General features: G+C 39.2%; 1 long non-coding RNA gene across 1 annotated transcript in view; it reads right to left on the bottom strand.

Moving 5' to 3' along the window:
- Positions 1-492: 492 nt before the first annotated feature.
- Positions 493-17,981, bottom strand: part of LOC113603410 (uncharacterized) — a 47,241-nt gene continuing 29,752 nt past the window's right edge. Inside the window, exon 3 of the long non-coding RNA XR_003424992.2 lies at positions 493-1,965. This is a non-coding gene — a long non-coding RNA (uncharacterized LOC113603410). The remainder of the gene's footprint in view (positions 1,966-17,981) is intronic.

The raw sequence follows: 17,981 nt of genomic DNA, 5'->3' as shown, positions 1-17,981 counted from the left end.
GAACTTAAAATATACAGACGGATCAAGCATAACTAGTAGTAGCTGCGTCTTAGTATTTGCATCTGGAGGAGGGATACTGTAGGTTGTTAGAAGTTTCTTTTGTTTTTCTGTCTCTTCTGAGTTCTTTGTAGTAAACGTATGTTGCTTTAATAATAAGAAAATGAAGACTTTAACAGAACATACACATATTAAAGCCTAATGTCAATAAGATCAGAGGAGCAAGGCTTTAATTTTTGAAGCCAGCTCTTATATAACACTTATTACACACTATGCATGCTATCAATTCACTAACTGTTTAATCATTACATTACATATTCGTTAATTGTTTAGTCCTCATTACAACCCTGTGAGTAGATTACAGAGTGGATGGAGCCAGGGTTTGGACGCTGGGAGTCTAGCCCTGGAGTCTACACTCCTAGCCAGCACCCACTATAGAGTCGAGGCTCAACCCACTCGACCCACTATAGAGTCGACCATAGAGTCGAGCCCACTATGAGGGGAGAAATCTGGGTCTGTCTTCCATCCCCATGATGTCCATTTTTCATGTCTTATTGATTCTAGGAGGGTTGGAGGGGAGCACATACTGGAGAGACTCTGCCTTGCCTGCACAAGTTGGCTTTGAGGGTGATGTTAGGCTAAGTGCAGTGGGTGAAATCCATCCTCTCAGCGCCTTCTGCCCTACCTGCTCCTCTTGCTAAATGTAGTGCCTTTGCCTGATTATTGATACTAAAGGTCCACTCTAAATGTCCTGGAGATTTCCTGATATATGTATACTATCTTAAAGCCTAGTTATCTTATTAACACTTGGCTTTATACTCAGCAACTGCTAGCAAATCTTCAGAAATAAATCAATGCTAACACGACAAAGGGCACAGATGTGTTGATGGTAGGTCACCCCTCTGGGCAACATGTACATATAAATAGAGGCCTTCTAGAAATTATTCCTAAAGCCAAGGAATTTGTTATTCTCATGGTACTTATTTTGGACATCGCGGGTGAAATATTTTAGGCATTCATAGCTGAGCTGGCTGGGCAATGAGCAACAGCTGTTTTTGACCCCCTTAGCTCCTGCCAACTTCCCTACAAGCTGCAAAAGCTAAATGCCCCTGTCCCCGGCCTCCTTGCTGCTAGGGGTAGCCATGTGGCATGGTTCTAGCCAACAAGACAAGATGTAGGTGGTTTGTTAAGGGTTTGGGGAGAAAACTTCTGTTTGTGGCCATTGTCTCTAAATCTGACCACAGGTGAAGCATTTCAAATGTTTCATGGCTTCACTTCTTGGAATGTGTGGTAAGGAAACCGGAATGAGCTCAGATACTCAGCAACAATAATGACAAAATCCATGGCAGTATTGTCAGTGATTCTAAAAAGATAGAAACAATGTAAATATCTAACAACAGCAGATTGCTAAAAATAAATAGAATATCCACATAGCAGAATAGCATGTAACCATTTAAAATGAAGTTATGGAAATACATCTTTTATCTTGAAATATGTTCATGATATATTAAATGGGTATTACCCCGCATGATATATTCTGATGCGTATACCTGTCGAGTCTCCTCCTCCCCCATGCCAGGTGCCTTCAATTTCATACCTGGAGCTGTTTTAATCACTGGTGACTGGAAGGAAAAGGTCAGAAGCGTCTGGAAGATGCCAGCCCAGAAACTGAGGCGTTGAGCCAACACCAGCAATTGCCCATCCAGATCTTTTCTTAATGTATGAAAAATAGTCTCTGTGAAACCGGTTAGTCAGTTGCCTTTCACTGTCAGCCAAAGCATTCCTAACTGATACACACATCTTTAAAAGCAAACCGCAGTTCAAGTTCATGGCTCTGGTTTTATCTAGAACGTTGAAGTGCAGTTCCAACACACAGGAAGGCAAACAAAAACAAAGGTCCACATGACTGTGGTGTTTCTTCATAGCACTCCTGAGCATGTTATATGTCCTTATTTAATTTCTGGTTACCTTAAAAAGAAATACATTAAGATTAAAAAGTAGAGGCTACTATCTAAGATTCATCACAGGTAACAGAATGCAATACATAGCATTAAAAATTCTATTGTTTTACTGACTTGACAAACATATTTGATAATGTTCATTTATTCAGACTTTTGGTTACTATTTTTCAGGTTTGATAAATCCATCATGTTCTTAGCAATATACGATGCAAGAACTCACTGGTTGGGTCTGTTTTCTTTCTTTCTTTTTTTCTTTTTTCTTAATTCCTATATTTGACACATCTCTTTAATGAAATCAACTCTAGTTTTAAAAATTTTATATTTTTTTTTTTTGGTGATTTCTCTGGTGAATTCTACCAAACATTTATTATTTTTTTATTTTTATTTTTTAAATATGAAATTTATTGTCAAATTGGTTTCCATACAACACCCAGTGCTCATTCCAACTGGTGCCCTCCTCAATACCCATCACCCACCCTCCCCTCCGTCCCACCCCCCATCAACCCTCAGTGTGTTCTCAGTTTTTAAGAATCTCTTATGTTTTGGCTCCCTCCCTCACTAACCTCTTTTTTGGGTCTGTTTTCTTTCTAACTCATCTTCCTTTATCTTGCTTTCCCTCATTTCCTTAACCCCTCCCTCCCTTCCTTCTCCTCCCTCTCTCTCTCTCTCTCTCTCTCTTTTTGTAAACCACAGTCTCATATGGAAAGAAAAGAATAACATGTATAGGAATGATATAATAAAAAATAATGAAGCAAGCACTCAGGTCAAGATCCACGTGTTGGATATCTTCTCTTTTCTCCTTGCATCCATTGTCTACCTGCTGTTGACCCTGGAGGCTGACTAACAACTCTTCTCTCTGACTCTCTCTTGGGTCTGGCTGATGGGGAGCCTCTGTGGGAGATCTGAGGAAGGAAAGAGAGTGGGGGTAGGGCATCTGTTGCCTTGGCTCCTAATGTGAGGCCATCTCGGGCTGACTGTGTCTTTCCACTCCTCATAACATGGTAGAATCTACTTAATTTTCTGTCCTGATTCCAGGAACCACAGCTTCTCCTTGTTCCTGCAGGCCTAGGAGTGGTAACAACTTGGCTTCCACTAGCCCCAGGTTGCAAAACCATCACTTGTGTTTCCCCTACTCCTGCACCTTTGTAATTATTGTCTTCTAAATGAATATTCCTCAAATTACCCTGTTTTGAGTAAGACAGCTGTTTCCCATTGAACCTTAATTGATCCAAAATAGATACCACATGGTCCAATACAGTAGCTCTTGGCTACTTGTGGCTGTTTAAATTTTCATTTTAATTAAAGAAATGAGAGGCACTTGGGTGGCTCAGTAGGTTGAACGTCCGACTTCAGCTCAGGCCATGATCTCACAGTCTGTGAGTTCGAGCCCCATGTCGGGCTCTGTGTTGACAGCTCAGTGTTGGCCAGTTCAGATATACAGAATTTCCATCATCACAGAAAATTCTACTAGAGAGCACTGATAGACTATTTACCATCCCCAGACCTCCCTTTCTCCATCAGTCTCCTTTTGTTGTAATCACACCCTTGCTTTTCTTTATCATTTTACCACCTCTGTAAGCATACTAAACAGTACATTTTAAGTTTTGTCTATTTTAAACTTTAAAATGTAATGTTTCTGTTGTCTAAAAACAGTTCGGTTTTTTTTTACTTTTTCTTTTTTGAGAGAGAGAGAGGGAGAGAGAGAAAGATGGAGAGAGGGCATGTGTGAACAGGGGAAGGAGCTGAAGGGGGGGGGAGAGAGAGAGAGAGAGAGAGAGAGAGAGAGAGAGAGAGAGAGAGAGAATCGTAAGCAGGCTCCATGCTCAGTGTGGAGCCAGACGTGGGCTTGATCCCATGAAGTGAGATCAGGACCTGAGCCAAAATCAAGAGTCAGATGTTTAACTGACCAAGGCATCTGGGCACCCCTGGACTGTTTTGAACATCTACTCATGTTATATTTAACTAATGCTTGTCCATCATCATTGGTATATAGTATTCCATTATGTGATCATATCACACTTAAGTAAAAATCCGTTCTGTTGCTGGATATTTGGGTTGTTTCCAGCTTGTAGTCATGACAAACCATGTATATTCTTTTTTGTGGATGTTTGTACACATAGCACACATTCTTGTAGGCTCTGCACCTGGAGTAGAATTGAATTGCTGGGTCATAGAGTGCATTTCCCCCCCTTTAACAAATCATGTCAACCTGTTTTCCAGAGCGACTGAACAGATTTGCACTCCCATTGGCTGTATGTGAAAATACCTGTTGCTTCACACCCTCACCAGCACTTGGTATTTCAGATGTTCACATGACCCCCATCCTGGTGTACTGTGGTATCTCCCAGTGATTTTTAAATTCCACATGCCTGCTTACCAATGAGGTTACTACCTTTCAGGTGCAATTTCATTCCCCCCCCCCCACATATATAGTCAAGGATTTCAGCATCATTAAAAAAATATGGTCCTTTCCCCATGTCCTATGCCACTTATGTCTAAATCAAAGTCCATATAAGTAGGTCCTTCTTTAGGATATGCTTTTCTTATCTGTTGGTTTCTTTGTCTATTACTATGTCAATTTCATACTGTTTTAATTACCGTAGCTTTGATATCAACATATGTTGGTATATGTTGGAGCAAATCCTCTTGCTTCTTATTCAAGATTGTCTTGGATATTTTTGGCCCTTTGCATTACCTTATATTTACATTTTAAAACCAGCTTGTTAAATTCTAAAACAAACCCCCCAAATTCTATTGAGTGTTTTGGTCAATGAATATAGTATATCTTCACATTTAATCAGGTCTTCTTTAATATACTTCAATATAATTATATAATTTTCTCCATAAAAATCTTATACCTTTTTAAGACATTTTATTTCTGGAGAGCCTGGGTGGCTCAGTCAGTTAAGGTTCTGACTGTTGATCTTGGCTCAGGTCATGACCTCACATTTTGTGAGTCTGAGCCCCTCGTTGGGCTCTGTGCTGGCAGTGTGGAGCCTGTTTGGGATTCTGTCTCTTCTTCCTCTGCCCTCTCCCTGTCTCGTGCTCTCTCTCTCAAAATAAATAAATAAAAACTTAAAAAAAATTATTTCTAGGTATTTAATATTTGTGATGCTATTGGTTATAATATCCGTTTTTCAAATTTTATTTTCTATTTTTTAGTTTTTGGTGTAGAAATGCTGTTTATTTTTCTTTATTGACTTTGTATCCCAGCAACCTTGCTAAAATGTCTCAGTGCTCTAATAATATAAAGTGGATTCTTTGTATTTTCTTTCTGCTTTCCAACTGCTGTGTCTTTTATTTCTTTTTCTTGCTTTATTGCACTACCTGGGGCCTCTAGTAAACCCAAGAATGTCAAGTAGAGGTTGTGAATCAAACTGTCTTTGTCTTCTTTTCCAATCACCAAGGGGAAGATTTCAATGATTCACTCAGTTGATTATTTGCTGTTTTCTTTTTCCAGATACCATGTATCAGATTAAGATTAAGGAAGGTTCCTTCAATTCCTGTTTTGTTGAGTTTTGTTTTTGTTTTTGTTTTTTAAATCAATGGATACTGAATTTTATTAAGTCCCCCCCCTTTTTTCTTTTTTTAACGTTTATTTATTTTTGAGACAGAGAGAGACAGAGCATGAACAGGGGAGGGTCAGAGAGAGAGGGAGACACAGAATCTGAAACAGGCTCCAGGCTCCGAGCTGTCAGCACAGAGCCCGATGCGGGGCCCGAACTCACAGACCGTGAGATCATGACCTGAGCCGAAGTCGGCTGCTTAACAGACTGAGCCACCCAGGCGCCCCATTAAGTCCCTTTTTGTATCCATTGAAATGATCATGTGCTCCTCCCCACCCCCACCTCCACCCCCCCCCCCCCAATTACTTATAAACTAGTTTCAGAAAATGAGCTGGGGAGCTGCCAGGTCTATTTTCTAATACAGATACCTTACATGATGCATCTGTGGGTATACCAGTTTAGGCTCTTTTGATTGCGAAAATAACAGAAGCCAAAAAGGGGGGACTCGATGTCCCATTTAACCAAAACTTTGGCGAGGTGAATTTAGGCATCAACTTATGTCATCAGGATTCTTTCTCTCCATCACTGTGCTCTGTTTTTCTCTGTGTTGGTTTCCCTGCACCCTCCCCACCTCCACCTGGGACAAGACAACTGCCAAAACCCACGGGGCACCTTCTTCAAGTTTCAAGTTCAACAGAATAAGGTTAGGTTTCTTTCTCTCACCTTTTCCAGCAAAATTGTCATTGTATCTCAATGGCTGTGGCTGGGTCATGTTCCCATACCTAAAGCCATTACAATGCAGTGTCACATAATGACCTGATCCATCAGGCTTTAGTTACGTGCCTGGTCCTGAAGCTGGGGGTGGCATAAACTCATCCTGAAGCACATGGATTGTGGGAGGGACAGGATGTAGGTGGTTTCTCAGAGAAAAACCTGGAGAATGGTTATCAGAAATAGAATCAAAGAATGTCTCCTGTACTAACCTAGATCTTTATTACTACCAGTTCCTCTGCTACATCTATTACAATCTTAGATTGCCGATTAAGCTTGGGTTTGTTTGTTTTTGTTTTTGTTTTTGACTTATGTTTAATTCGTTTTATTAAGTGGGTAGGCACCCTGCTGAGTGCTTTAGATGAATTGCTCCTATAATTCTCACAACAACCTTAAGAAGTAGGTACAGATATTACCCACATTTATAAAATAAGGTCTATGTGAATGGACAGAACTGGGATTGAAACTCAAATCTATTTACTTTACACAACACTGCTTCTCTAATCATCTACCTCTAAAATACAAGGGTACTGGAACTGATAAATCTAATTTTCTAACTCTAAGCTCCTTGATCTCATTTCAACAGAATTTTGAAATATTATCCCTGAATAATGTTTTGTGATTTAACATACCCCAGAGGAGTGTACAAGGGGAAGGATATGCAATTTGTCACAGAGGATGTGCTTCAACAAGAAGGCTAACGCAAACAAGGATTAGTACCAGTTTGCCGTGTTGCCCTGCCTTCATCAGTGGCACGGGGCCATTTCTGAATTTAGATTCCCTGTGAATCAGTCACCTAATCCCAGAGCTTCACATTAAGGAAGTAGTATCTGGTTGGCAACAGTGGCATAACAAGGGTAAAATGTCCCTAGGGCCATGTAGAACATTCCTGCCCTCACTTTCTCCACACTGCTGCCTGAAGGGCGAGATTTTGCAGCATTTAGTGCCTTGTGGTCCTCCATCGATTGGATCCCTCTATGTCTCACTGAGACCCACCTTCTTTGTTCCCTGGCTATTAGTGTCTGCAGAGATACTGCCCTCTGATAATCATTATAATTCGGAGAATGAAACTCCACTGTGATCCGATTATCAGTGTATTGCTGTTTCCATCAAGAAAGTCTGACATTAGAAAAAAAGCTGTTCTCTAACTAAACTGAACTACATACCATTCCACTGTATTTCCTGTCTAACTCAGTGTTTCTTTTATTCTCTATACCTAGAATGATAGGAAACTGGGTTGATTTAGTTTTTCTAGAACAGACTTTGCAAGCGTAGAGTCTTGTTTTTACTCACTCTATTGATGTACCGCGAGTGTCAAGAACTGTTCCTGGCCCATAGTAGGTACTAGAAAACATTTTAGCTCAATTGGTGTTCTTAGTGTCACAGTTGATTTGTATTCTGGAATGAGCTCCTTACCTCATTAGAGAGTAGTAACAGTTCATAAACTGGCATATGTCCTTGGCCCTCACTTTGAGTAGCCTTGATCTTGTCCAGTGATTCTCTGTGTGTGGCCTGCAGACCACCTACATCAGAGACTGTACAGTGCTTATTAAAAAATGTAAACTGCCTAGCATGGAGTCTTTGAATTGGCAGTTTTTAATGAGTAACCTGGGCAATTTTTATGAATATTAACATTTGAGATCACTGATCCAGTCCAGCATGTTATTTTATAAAGAAGGGAAGTCACTTGCCCAAAGTCACACATTTCAGGGCGTGTCTTCCTCCTTTCCTAACGGTACCCAGGTTTTTGTTTGAGCATTTATCCAATCCACAGACAGCCTGTGTGCTTTGGAGGAAGGTGAACAACATCCCACTCAACTTCAAGGTTGTACCCTGAATGGCATAGTCAATCCCTCAGGACACAGTAACTAGTTCAGAGGTAGACACATGACCCAAGGTGGTCCAATCAAGGTGAATGTCATAATTCTCACATGGAATGCTGACATCGCAGCACTCTGTCTCCTTCTGAATAGCCTCGGATAATCTTCAAGCCTGAACAGTTGCAGCCATTTGCAACATAGGAAAGTCCAGTACAAGATAAAACAGATGGGGAGGCAGATAGGACAGACAGGCAGTGAGGATGTCACTGAGCTGTTGAATCCATTCAACCCAGAAACAGGCCCTACTTAGAAGGCCTTCCTGTTAGCTATGTAACTGATTATTTGCCTTTATTATTTAAGCCAGTTAATTTGGATTTTCTGTTACTTGCAACTGAGTATGTCCTAACAGATTTATTAATATGTTCGAAGCAGAGAATTTAAGAATTTCAGCTCTTTGTGCTTCAGTTTTACAATTAGTAAATTAATGGATTGGAACATATCAGTGGTTTTTAAATGTATTTTTAGCCATCAGACCCATTTTTTCAAGGAAATTCTTACATGGACATACAAATACATAAAATACATTTAAAAATTGAACAAATTGACTCCTCGTTTAGTAACTCTCACTACTGATGGCAGATATTTCATTGTTTGTGGAACCCATGGAAACTTCTATTTCGTTGGAGCACAATTTAAAGCTCACTAGTACAGATAATAAAATACATGTAACGTATTATGTGTAATAAAATATATAAGTACATATAATGGCTGACATTTATTGTTCTTTGTGCCAGGAATTGTGTTGAGTGCTTTTTTCATGCATGGCTTTGTTTTAAATTCAACACAAACCTATGAAATAAGGACATGTATTTAATAAAGGGGAACAATAATACCTACCTTGTAGGACTGTTGGGAAATTAAAATAAGAGTCTAGACTACAGAGTGAGTGACTTTTCATTGAACTTGAACCTAGAAGAATGAACACCTGAAAACCTTGCCTATTTATGGGCTTTCTAATTTCAAATCAATAAATTCCACCTTTCTGTTTATGTGAGCCTTAACTGGTATAGATTCCTTCTGAACTTGAGCCTCAATATTCTTATGAGTAAAAATGAGATTCAACTTGTGTTTCCTCTTTTACTCTGTTGATATGTGTTAGTTCTTTTGGTGACAGAAAATCACGCCATCAGCTGCAGTACTTTATGAGGAAAACATTAATACATTCGTAGATACCATAGAATGTTTGTGCTGAAGCCCTCGTAATCACGTTCATTTAAAGAATCACAGAGAAGTTTAACAGCTTCCCTGGCTTGCATAGCTCGTTAGAGTCCAGAATTGAGACTAAAGTTCAGTGGGCTCTGACTTCTGGGCCAAAACTCTTTATATTTGATCCTGTTCCTAATCAACCTGACCAAACTTGATCTCTAACAGCCACTGAATTTAGCTGATAAGAAAGGAAATCTTATGGGTATTAAAAGCAAGTATGTTCCAAATTTGATTTGTCAAGACTTTCAACGGCCTTATGAAGAAAAGAATATTTGGCACTGTGGTTTTCTTTGTACACAGAGGTGTGACTATGGTTTTGGAATCTTGTTGTGCCCTTCACACTGAGAGTTCAAGTACAGAACCACTGAAATAATATTTGGTAATTCTGTCTAGTTTTTGCGATTTCTCGATTAGTTAGAAAACTAATGCAATACCTTCAACACTTTAAATTTTATTTAATTTGCTTGAGTGTTCAATAGTTCCTCAATAGTTCAATAGTGTGTGTTTTTGATACATATTTCAATTTCAACATATATCAGACAAATTGTTGTCATTGTATTACTTGTCTTTGATTACATCCTCTCTAATGTGATTATAAGTTTTCTGGGGATGAGGCCATCTTTTTATCAAGTACAATCTTATCATAGTTTGCCTTATCATATTTTGATATTTCCAGAAATTTGAATGTAGCCCAGATGATAGCTTAAGCCTCCCACTGCACACCTTTGCCAGCATTTCTGCACATTCCTGGTGAAATTTTGTTCTGGCTAGTTCCAGCTCCCACAGGACTCTGGGTCTGGCTTGAGGCATGTCTTCTTTGTAGGGACCTGCCCCTAATATTTGCAGGGCCCAAGCCAGGGCAGGCAATAAGAGGGGAGACTCATATACTATTTGGCTAAATATTTAACAAACTATTAAACTATTATATATTAAACTGTTAAATAAAATTTGTACCGTACTCCTACCTTGACAAAGTTGCCTTCATAACAACCTAGAAGGTCAGGTTGAAACAATTCTTGAGCTTCTTCTGGTTCCCTATTGGAATTTGGCAGTGTGGGGAGAGCCAGACACTGCCCACCAACTCCCCACCCACTCTTAGTATACCTCCTTTTCTTCCTTTGCCCCCTCCTTCATCATCTCACATGATGAGAGTTTTCATATGCAATCATGGACATCCCTGCATGTCTAAGCTCTAACTCACTCTCAAATAACCACTCCTTGGAGTGGACCTCATGTTGGTGGTATGCACACCAGTAATGTGGGCTATAATCAGGAAGCTGGGCTCAGGGACAAAGATTGTGCAGTGGGATCCTTTGGACAGGATGCCTGGTGTATGGTCTAGAAACAGAGAGGGTATGGTTCTCAGATCAGCAGCATCAGCATTACCTGAGGTTATTGGATTCGTAGACGCTAAGGTCCATCCATCTCTTGCAGATGGCAAGATTTCATTCTTTTTTATGGCTGAATATTATTCCATTGTGTGTGTGTGTGTGTGTGTGTGTGTGTGTGTATACCACATTTTATTTTTTTTTAATTAATTTTTTTAGTAATCTCTACACCCATTATTGGGCTTGAATTTACAACCCCAAGATTAAGAATTGTATGCTTTTCTGACTGAGCTGGCCAGGCACCCCTATATATATACACCATGCTTTCTTTATCCATTCATCCATCAGGGGACACTTAGGTTGTTTCTATATCTTGGCTACTGTAAGTAATGCTGCAATAAACATGAGGGTGCCTATATCTTTTTGAGTTAGTGTTTTCATTTTCTTTGGATAAATAACCCAGAAGTGGAATTGTTAGATCATATGGTAGTTCTATTTTAACTTTTTGAGGAACCTCCACACTATTTTCCGTAGTGGCTCTACCAATTTACATTTCCACCAAGAGAACATAAGGGTTCCTTTACTCCACATCCTAGCCAACACTTGCTATTTCTAGTCTCTTCAATAATGGCCATTCTAATAGGTATGAGGTGGTATCTCATTGTGGTTTTGATTTGCATTTCCTTGAGGATTAATGATGTAGAGCATCTTTTCATGTACCAGTTGACTATCTGTATGTCTTTTCTGAAAAAATGTCTGTTCAGATCTGCCGATTTTTAATAGATTTTAGGGGGGGTTACTATTTAGCTGTAGGAGTTCTTTATATATATGGATGTTAATCCCTTATCAGATATATAATTTACAATATTTTTTTCCCATTCAGTAAGTTGCCTTTCCTTTCATTGATATCTTCCTTCACTGTGCTTTTTAGTTTAGTAGTCCCACTTATTTGTTTTTGCTTCTGTTGCTTTTTCTTTTGGTGTCAGATTAAAAAATCATCACCAAGTCCTATGCCGAGAAGCTTACTGCCTATCTTTTTTTCTAAAACTTTTATGGTTTCAGGTCTTATGTTTAAGTCTTTGATATATTTTGAATTAATTTTTGTGAATGCTATAAGATAGTGGTCCTGTTTCATTCCTTTGCATGTGGTTGTCTACTTTTCCCACCATCATTTATTGAAGAGACTGTCCTTTCCCCATGATATAGTCTTGGCTCTTTTGTCGTAAATTGGCTATATATGTATGGGTTTCCTTTCCTTTCCTTTCCTTTCCTTTCCTTTCCTTTCCTTTCCTTTCCTTTCCTTTCCTTCTTTTATTTAGAGAGAGCAGGGGAAAGGGGCAGAAGGAGATTGAGAGAGAAAGAGAGAGAGAGAATTTAAGCAGACTCCATGTTCAACACAGAGCCTGACATGGGCTCGATCCCATGACTCTGAGCCAAAGTCAAGAGAATGCTCAACTAAGTGAGCCACCCAGGTGCCCTAAGTATGGGTTTATTTTTGAGCTTTCTATTTTGTTCCATTAATCATGTCTGTTTCATTGATCTGTGTATCTGTTTTTATGCCAGTGTCATACTGTTTTAATTACTATATTTTGTAATAAAGTTTGAAATCAGGGGATGCAATGCTTCCATCTTTGTTCTTTCTCCAGAGTTCTTTGGCTATTCAGGTTCTTTTTTGGTTCCATACAAATTTTAGGATTGTTTGTTCTGTTTTTGTGAAAAATTCCATTGGAATTTTGATAAAGATTGCACTGAATCTGTATATAGCTTTGGGTAGTGTGGACATGTTAACAACATTAATTCTTCCAATCCATGAGCATGGAATGTTTTTCCATTTATTTGTGTAGACTTCCAATTAAAAAAAATTTAATGTTTATTTATTTTTGAAAGCGAGAGAGACAGTGCAAGCAGGGGAGGGACAGAGAGAGAGGGGGAGTAATAGAACCTGAAACAGGCTCCAGGCTCTGAAAAAATTCGTATTTTTTTTTCTAACAGTTTTTAGGGTTTGCTATATATAATATCATGTCACCTGCTAATAGTGACAGTTTTACTTCCTACTTTCCAGTATGGATGCCTTTCCAATATGGATGCCTCTTTCTTTCTTTCTTTCTTTCTTTCTTTCTTTCTTTCTTTCTTTCTTTCTTTCTTATTGCTGTGGCCAGGACTTCCAATACTATGCTGGATAAAAGTGGTGAGAGTAGGCATCCTTGTCTTATTCCTGATCTCACCCACCCCAGGGCAAAGCTCAGAGGGAGCTGACTGCACCCAGACTTAAAGTGAAGTAGGTTCACCTGCTTATATTAAACTGTCAAACTTAGGGCAGGCATCTAGTTTTACACACACACACACACACACACACACACATCTAAAAGCCTGCTGAAACTCTACAGGGATGGAGACTGGGGAGCGTCATCTTTGTGTTCTCTCTTTCCATGCTCTAGATCACCAGCATCTCCCAAATGGAAACTTTTACACATGTATGGTGCTCTGAATATTCTAGCTGCCACTTAGGGGACACCTCTTGATTACTTGGTTCTGGTGGCCCAGCAGGGCTTTGCTTGCAGTTCCACAGGAATGTATATATCTGAACATTTTCAAAGTTGATGTCTGAGGGTTTGACTTCCAGTCAGTCTGGTCTTGGCACTGAGGTCCTTTGGGACACTGACAAGTCTTAGCACATTCTCAACTATAGAATCTATGAAAAGGATTACAGGCTGCTTGGACAAGCACAAAGTTTTGAAAGACAACAAAAACCTGGTTCAGAGTTGAACCACAGGGTTCCTTTTCTACATGAGGCCACTCTTTCAAGACTAGGACAGGTAGTTGTTTCATCTACTGTATAGAAATCAACCACAGAAAGTCAAGCAAAATGAAGAAACAGGAATATATTCCAAATGAAAAAACAAGAGAAAACTTCAGAAAAGAACTTTAATGAAATGGAGGTAAATGACAAAGAGTTCAAAGTTATGGTCATCAAGATGCTCACCAAACTGAGGAAAAGATTGGATGGATGAACACAGTCAGAACTACAACAAAGAGATGGGAAATGTAAGAAAGTAGCAAATAGAAGTCACAGAGCTGAAGTATACAAAAACTGAACTGAAAAATACACTAAAGGGGTTCAATAGAAGACTAGATGAAGTAGAAGAAAGGATCAGTCAACTCAAAGACATGGCAGTAGAACTCATCAGAGAAGCAAAAAGAAAAAAAAGGATAAGAAAAGTTATGATAGCTTAAGGGACCTATGGGACATATCAAACAGGCTAACATTCATATCATAGGGACGAAGAGCGACAGGAAATGGCAGAAACCTTATTTGAATAAATAATGACTAAAAGCTTCCCTAACTTGGGAAAGGAAACAGACATCTAGATCCAGGAAGCCCAGAGAGCTGCAAATAGAGAAACCCAGAGAAACTCACACCAAGACACATTATAATTAAAACACCAAAATCAAGGACAAGCAGATAATACTAAAAGCAGCAAAAGAAAAACAACTTGTTACATACACGTGAACCCTCATAAGACTATCAACAGATTTTTTTCAACAGAAACTTTGCAGACCAGAAGGAAGTGGCATGATATATTCAAAATGGTGAAAGAAAAATACTTCTAGCCAAGAACACTGTACTCAGCAAAGTAATCATTCAGAAGTGGAGTAGAGAGAAAGAATTGTCCAGATAAGCAAAAGCTAAAGAAATTCATCACCACTAGACTGACCTTACAAGAAATATTAAAGGGCCTTCTTTATGCTGAAAAGAAAGGGTGATAAATAGTAACAAAACACATATGGAAAAATAAATATCACTGGAAAGATAGTGGATTAATCACTTGTAAAACTACTATAAAGATTAAAAGACAAAAGTAGTAAAAATAACTATAATTACAATACTTAGTTAAGGGATACACAAGATAAAAAGATTTAAGTGTGACATCAAAACCATAAAACATATGTGTGGGAGGGAGAATAATACAGTTGAACCCCTATTTTATTTTTTTAAAAATATTTATTTTTGACAGAGACAGAGAGAGAGAGTGAGAATGAAGGAAGGGGAGAGAGAGAGGAGGACAGAGGATCCAAAGTGGACTCTGCTAACAGCAGAGAGCCTGGTGCGGGGCTCGAATTCACCAACTGTGAGATCATGATCTGAGCCAAAGTCAGACGCTCAACAGACTGAGCCACCCAGGTGCCGAACCCCTATTTTAAAATTGATAATTTGAGGGTGTTGGATGGTTCCTTCCCGCTCAATTTCCCTCTGGAAACAGTTGACTTCCTAATTTCTGAAACAGTGATATTGTTAACTGGAGAAAGATTAGACATTAAGGTCTGTTGGGCAGGGATCCTAACTGTTTACTAACTGCTGAAACTGCATTGTCTGCATATGTAGATGCCCAGTAAAAGCCTTTTGAATGCTGAACAACTGCGGACTGGCTAACAAGCAGAATTTGATTTTCAATTCAGAACTAGCTCTACTTACAGCATTTAAGCTATCTAAAGGTTAACGATCAGTGTACATTTGGACAAACCACAAAGAAAACTAAATTCTGCAATTACAGGTTTCATCGGTGTAAGGCGTGAGGATTCCAATACTCCAGCCCACTATGTACAGATTAGATCACTTTATGACATCCTCAAAGAGGGTGACTTACGCTGAAATCTCCATATGGTAAACAAAGGTCTTTTCTCGATGGAACAGAAGTCTGCTGTATTGATGTTGCCCTACTTAACAGTAACTGATTTCTCCATCCATCCTGACATTCCTCCTTCCCCCTTCCCCCTGGTATCTACCATTAGCACTCTTCTCATGTGCCAGTGGCAATTTTTTATGGGTCCAGATATAAGATCAAGCCCCAGGGAAAACTAAGGAAAGGCAGGGATTGTGTTATTGGTGCACATTGTTCTCACATTAACAAAGTACAACCTCAGCTCCACCCCCAGAGATCCAGTTCAACTGGATGTTCCATAACAAGACTGCTCAATGGGCTGGACACATCCCAGGAAGGGTGGGGAGAGTTACAAAAGCCATCTCTTCCCTTTGTCCAACCCAGCCAGTAAGCAGCAGAGGAGATTGTTTTTCCTAAAGTTCGGTTCTTAAAATATGAGAACTTCTACCCTCAGAATTCAATAATATTATTTTGTCCACAATTACTTTTCTTTTTTAGAGCTCAGAACATTTATGACAAGTGTCTTTGAGACTGGCCACATATTTGTCACTTAATTCTTTAAGCTAATGAGAAGTTGGGAATCATTGCTGTAATTTTCCAAGGAAGCTTTAACATGTCTTATCATAACCAAAATTGTATCTTAAATGATTGTTTGACAATTTTGAGATTGAGAGTTCCAGTATACATTTCCCAACAAAGCAAGTCATAATTAGATATAAATGTTTTCCTTCTTTATTTTTCTGATCCTGTCCTCAAAAATGAAGCTCAACATTATGGCACTTGACTTCCATTAACATTCAGATGAACCACACTGACATCTCATTAGGTAACTTCCAGTGACTCAAGACAGCTATTATTTCTTTTATTAAGCATTAAATTATAAATTTTTTTTATTGTTTTTAATGTTTATTTATTTCTGAGACGGAAAGAGACAGAGCATGAGTGGGGGAGGGACAGAGAGAGAGGGAGACACAGAATCCGAAGCAGGCTCCAGGCTCTGAGCTGTCAGCACAGAGCCCAGTGTGTGGGGCTTGAAACCACGAACCACGAGATCATGACCTGAGCTGAAGTTGGACGCTTAACTGATTGAGCCACCCAGGTACCCCAGTGAAATGTCATTTAACAGATGCTACCAGTATCTGTTTTTGAAAGTGAAAATTTCCATTTATTTTGGGGTAGATGTTTTGGAAAGACTTCTGAATGAACTCCTGTATTTACACAATGACCTAAATTGGCAATCCTGTAGATGAAGATATCAAATGTTATATTTAGGAATCTAATTTGAGTCCATCTTGAAACCCATACCTCTATCGACATGTTTTTTCCCCTAAATCTTTTTTTAAAAATTTTTTTTAAAGTTTATTTATTTATTTTGAGACAGGGAAAGCATGAGTGGGGGAGGTACAGAGAGGGAGAATCCCAAACGCTCAAGTTCACAAACCATGAGATCCTAACCTGAGTGGAAATCAAGAGTCAGAAGCGTAACCAACTGAGCCACCTGGGCGCCCTGCCCCTACATCTTGAATATTAATGCTCTACGCCTGAAGATGACTTGTTCTTAGAAGATGTTTTTATTTTCTTACCTAAACGGATAGAATATTAAAGCTGATGAAGATCTGAGACAAGACCATACGAGGATAAACATGATTGTCTTTTTGCCTCGCGTTGGAGCAAAGACCATGGTAAAGGCCTGGCTGTTCTTGGAATAACCGACTTTGGGAAATTCACTATGGATGATTATCATTTCTTGTCTGAGTCATGAGTTAGCTTATACCCCTTATGAGGAGGAGGAAATTATTTTCCCCCTTAAGGAAATATTTTTTTCCTACCATTGATCATCCTGGAGTAGAAATAGAGCCTTGGATCATGCAAGGAAAGGATTTTCTCCTCTTTTTTTTGGAAGCTGGGACATCAAGAAGAAAAGAGAGACATCTCTTGTATGTTGAGTGGGCTCCTTGCTACAGGGAGGGCTTTTGGGTGCTAGGACCAGCAGGTTTATTTTAGATCTGTGGCTCCAACTTGGAGCAGTATTTGAAATTACTGTCAACAGTGTATGAACCAGGGTCTAATAGTAAAAGCAACTTTATTTTTATTTTTTTAAATCTAGGGGTAGTCCTTCCCTACTCCTGGATGAAAACTTGCATAGTCAATAGTTACAGATAATAAAATGTCATGGTCACTTTTAGTTGCAAATTCCATCTCAGTGTGGTATTTAAGTTTTTTTTCTTCTCCCACCTAGGGCCTACTGCAGAGAAGAATATACCATCTGGGAAAGAGAGATATGAATTTCTTCTCTCTCTCTTCCTCCTCTATCCCCCAGTTGTTCTACTAACCCCATCTGTGTTGAAGCAAGATGAAGACAAAAGGTCATGGGAATCAGAAAGGTGTTTCTTGGCCAGTATTTTTTTAAGATCTCCTTGGGCATTCTGGACCTGGCAGACATTTAAATGCAGATCTCTCTCCCATGGTCACTTTTATATGTTCTTCAGGGGCTTCCCTTCCAGATCCCTTTGAATGTTACTCCATTGATATAGCTGTTCCAGATTCCTGTCCATTCCCTAGCATTCATGCAGTCTGTTCCGTGGTTGGAGGTGAGTATGTTACTTCCCACACACAACCTCTACTCTGTTGCTGCAGGCTGCTTTCCCACACATGAGTTATGGATCTGTGC

The sequence above is a fragment of the Acinonyx jubatus genome, chromosome D1 (genome assembly GCF_027475565.1).
Source record: "Acinonyx jubatus isolate Ajub_Pintada_27869175 chromosome D1, VMU_Ajub_asm_v1.0, whole genome shotgun sequence".
Lineage (NCBI taxonomy): Eukaryota > Metazoa > Chordata > Mammalia > Carnivora > Felidae > Acinonyx > Acinonyx jubatus.
The sequence above is the reverse complement of the archived record's forward strand: the minus strand, read 5'-3'. Positions and strand labels throughout refer to the sequence as shown.